The sequence below is a fragment of the Etheostoma spectabile genome, chromosome 16 (assembly GCF_008692095.1).
Source record: "Etheostoma spectabile isolate EspeVRDwgs_2016 chromosome 16, UIUC_Espe_1.0, whole genome shotgun sequence".
In the NCBI taxonomy this organism is placed as follows: Eukaryota; Metazoa; Chordata; class Actinopteri; order Perciformes; family Percidae; genus Etheostoma; species Etheostoma spectabile.
Genome location: NC_045748.1, coordinates 149,290 through 154,037, shown reverse-complemented (window position 1 = coordinate 154,037; position 4,748 = coordinate 149,290). Strand labels below are relative to the sequence as shown.

Here is a 4,748-nt window from a genome sequence, read left to right as displayed (position 1 = left end):
GAAACCATTGTATATCCTGCACTTACTGCTATTGCACTTCTGCTTACACCTAAACTGCATTTTGTTGCCTTGTACCTGTCCTTGTGTAATGACAATAAAGTTGAATCTAATCTAAAAAAGTCTATGGACATTCCCATGGAGTTTCTTCCAATTTAAATTAAATACAAATAAATCATGGACATTTGGTACCACCACATCAAAGACTAGTTACATGTTACTGTGTACATAATCACATATATACAATATTTTTCCATCAGCATTTGATAGATTAAAAAAAAAATGAAATCCTGGACACCTTCCGTGTCCTTGCACAAGGGAAGTAGAGGAGAAAAGAATGTAGTGTGCTGCTTATGTGAGACCAGGCTTTGTCGTTATGGTTTTAAGAGGGAGCCCTCTCATCCAGATTTGGGATCCATCTGTCTGACCAGCTTTCTATGCGTCTTTTTCTCCTTTTCTACAGTTGTCTTGTACACAGTCCATCATGCCTTCCATTCACTTTTGAGTTATCAACAAGGCGTTTACAGACGGGGAGATGAATTCCACCCTGGTTGGTTGAGTCCAGAAAGCCATTTTTGTTCTTTCTTCAGGAAACACTGAAGATCCGAGTGATGAGAGAAGAGAGAGAAGATGAATCATAAAATGATCATTCTCATGTGTAAATGCAAACAGTACAAATGGTTTTAGTCAAGAACAGAGACAAGATTGTGAATAGTGTTCAAAGGATTTACAAGAAAAATCTGTCAGATGCTGTGCATTTACTCCATCTTTTGAGAGCCTGAGTAACAGTTTATAATAAAAATAACTTATAAGTCATTTACAACGGAGAGCAACAATGTTCTGTATTAAAAACATTAACAACACACTGAAAATATGTAATATAACCACAAAATGACTAAATTATCAAATAAAACCTACTTTATCCAACTTTTTAAGTTTATTTCCAGTGGTTTTTATTTTGCAGATCACCGTTTTATTTCATAATGCCACTTTTAATCACAAAGTCTTTGTCAATTATTACTTGTACATTGTAACTTGTAACTGTGTACTTGTAACATTTTCAGTTCAACAATCCTGTTTTATTGTGTTATGTATTTGTGTTATGTACAAATTATTGTTCTTCAAAAGACAAGTATACAGCTTTATTTGTATATTGCATATTATGCATATGCAACTTTGCAATACCGCGATTGTATTAGGGTGGCCTTTGCCAAGAGCAGTTTTCATTACCCTCAGGGCTCATGTGCCCATGAGCAATGCCTTTCACCACCAACTGATCCACTGAGCCATGCTCAGTGGACAGAAATGAAGACTAGTTGTTTTATTGGACAGCTGTTAGGAGTGGAACTGTGTGAATGTGAACAGGGTGTTCCTAACAAAAAAAGAGAAAAGAAACATTCTGGCTTGTACTGTATACATTTCTTTAAACCAATCACAACCGGCCTGGGCGGCACTTTGCTCCAGATGCAGATGTCAGATGTCAGGCTTTATCCCAGCAGTCCTGCTATAGAGTGCCACCTGCAGTCAGACTGAAAATAAAGCTTGGCTGTTTCATGATCACACTGGAACCTGGAGTGTGCATTTTGATAGGTCAGGGGTTTTCTGCGTGATGAGATACATCTCTGTAATGGGCTGCGATGAAATATTAATGTGCATTAATTCCAGTAATGGGTTCAGTCTGTGCTCACAACTTAAGACAAGACCCAGTAAGGGTATACTGTGCGTGTCTTGTCTTAAGTTGTTTGCTCCATGTATGCAGAGAGGGCAACAAATTATTGATGTATTCTCTGGAAATAGACCAGCAGTGAATTGGACTATTTCAATGGCATATAAGTAGGCTATAGACATGACCTCAGATACATTCTGATGACCTGTTTCTGCATGTTGCACTCATTGGCTCAGGACTTAAAATGTGTCACACACGCCTCCACATTCAGCTAAAAGTTCACAGACTGGAATCTATTTGTAGAGAGAGTATGCAAGCTGTTTGTGTGGGATTCAATATGTGTGGCTGCAATGATAGCAATCACAGAGTGGATGCTATGGTTACTACTCCACACCATCACCATCCTCCGTCACATGTTGTTGTCACGGTAACGGCTGCTCCAGTGGAAGGACGCATGTGACTTGAGAATGTGTGAGATCAACAACGTACAGACACAGGCCCTATTGATCTGCTCCACCAGGCATTGAGTGCCACTGAAACGTGCCCGGATTATCATACCAGAAGACCCGCAAACACCCCTGCTTCAGATTTATCAGTTATGTCTGCCTGATAACAAGACCAACAGGCCTGGAATGAAAAGATTTTATGTGTTTTTTACAAGGAAGAGAAGAACCTTCCTGCATAGTTTTGCATTTTAAATCAGAAAATCTGATTTTATTGAAACTTGTTAATTAATGCTTTAAAATACAAATTAAGATTAACACATACCTATGTGTTCGATAAAAACAACACTTTTCACTCATGAAATGAAATTTAAAAAATGTGTGGAATGTGAGATTCGTTTTTTCTTTTTTAATATTATTTTTTGGGCATTTGCATTTTTTATTTTTGACAGGACATCTGAATACATGAAAGGGGAGAAAGAAGGGGAATGACACGCAGCAAAGGGCTGCAGGTCAGAGTCCAACCCGGGCCCGCTGCTTCTAGGAGTAAACCTCTATGTATGGTTGCCCACTCTACCAACAGAGCTATCTGGCCACCTGGAATGTGAAATTATTTTTAAAAAAAGTTTGACATTTTTACATCTTATTTGTACAGGTCTAAGGAATGTGCACCTTGCTATCTTTTAAAACATTTAAATTTGAGCAACGATTGATGGGCAGACCGAATCACACAATTGGTTCCTTAAAATTGACATGTAGTTTTTAGGGTAAGGGGGAAAAAGATTTTCTATTTAAAGATTTAGTGCATTGTCCCTCACGATCCAGTCCCTTGTTGGGATGTTTGGTGTCCAATTTAGAAATCCAGATTTTTTTCAGCTCTAAATTTCTGAACTTTATTCCATCTCTGATTGCATTCAATCATGGTGGCTTGGACCGGATGCCAGCCATGTAACAGAAAGTGTTTAACCAGCTGTGTGTTGGTCTTTTGGGTCAGGTTTGTTGTTACATACCGCTAAGGCCGAGTTTTCCCACCGAGCCATGAAAATGATTGCAAATGGAGGGGCAAACTTTGCAGTCTCTTTAATTTGTAGGAAAAAATATGTTCACCCATCACTAAGTAACCTCAATATGCATGTAATGGCCAGTGGTGTAGTCTCATGTATTGTAGTGGGTGTACTGTACTTGTTAGGCCCTATTGATCAGAAGGAACGGATTAATTTCCTATCCTGATAGCTGCACGTTAATGCACCAATTTACACTGCGCGTGGAGTATTTGTTTCAGCTGCAGTGAAAGAGCAGGCAATGTTCTCAAAACGGAGGCAAGTGTTATTAAATGACCTTTTTAAATGTTGCGTTTACATTTGTCTTAAAGAAAATATTTCTTGTCTAACTTTCTTTGCCTAACATTGTCGAGGAAGGTCTGGCAATGCGTGACTACTTTAGCTGACATTAGCTTTTCGGGGTTTAGCTAATTTGTTGTTATTTAGAATGTTAAGAATGTTTTTTTAGCTAACGTTACACGCGAAAACGAGGATTGTGCACAAGCTAGAGCTAGCGGAATACTAGTTTTTCTACTTGTCCATCTTTTTCAGGTATTTCAATAATTCAGGAACGTCTGATAAGACCAGGAAGATCCACAGGCAGATAACAGCGACACCCCCGACAGACCGTGGGAATACAACCGCTAACGGTGGCGTTGCAGCAGGCGGACAGAGGCGCTGATGGAGTCTAGCTGGGATGAGGCTCCACTCATGGCCGTAAAGAACAGTTTGCGTCTGCACCACCAGCATCAGCAGTGTTTGTAAAGGCGCTTTGTGCATCGCTAATCCGCTCTGATGTCACAGTGCAGAAGGAGGGGCTGAGCTTTCCGCTTTAATCCGAGCAAATTGTCTGGAGGGACAAGCCGAACGAGCAGGCACGAAAACAGTGGCAATGTGTACTGCAGCAGCCGGACCCGGGCCTCTCCTCGACATGCAGGTAAATGGATAAATGTCCAGCAGCCGATGACGGGAAGCCGGTTTTAGTGTGGGGCGGGGGGAGCCGGAATGAGAATGTGTTCAGGTTGTTTTCTGATGGCGGATTCGACACCTGCAGAGATTTAATCTGGACCGTTAGGAGGGAGAAAAAAAGGGAGGCATTTAGACAGGTGACAGTTTGCTGCACTTTCCCCCCGAACAGATGGCAGGCGTTTGAGGAATAGAGATGCAGCGATAGACCCTGTGCATTTTATTCCCAGGATATAGCTACTGTACGTGCTTCTTATCCAGAATAATAACATGATCATTTATGAATTGGCACTTCGTGGGGACGCAGGGCTAACTGATAATAAGCACCAATCCCAAAAAGTAGGATTTTGCCCTTTTAACAAAATGCACTCGTTCAAGGCCGTGGGGGATTTAAGAAGCCAGTAAGCCTTTAAAATAAAAGCACATGCCAATTTGGCACTTTTTCATGGATTAATCTTCTCCCTCTGGTGCAACGGCCTAGTCTACATGTAAACACAATGTAAGTAATTCGACTATTGATGTATCCCAACATTGTGTGTGTGTGTGTGTGAGAGAGAGAGAGAGTGTGTGTGAGAGAGAGTGAGAGAGTGAGTGAGAGAGTGAGTGAGAGAGTGAGTGAGTGTGTGTGTGTGTGTG

The 4,748-nt window shown here is 40.8% G+C and overlaps 1 protein-coding gene across 1 annotated transcript in view; it reads left to right on the top strand.

The window, feature by feature from the left end:
- Positions 1-3,702: 3,702 nt before the first annotated feature.
- The window catches only part of LOC116703859 (amyloid-beta A4 precursor protein-binding family A member 1), a 27,890-nt gene continuing 26,844 nt past the window's right edge, over positions 3,703-4,748 (top strand). The window contains exon 1 of the mRNA XM_032538840.1: positions 3,703-4,083. The gene's annotated coding sequence lies outside the window, so the exon portion shown is untranslated. The remainder of the gene's footprint in view (positions 4,084-4,748) is intronic.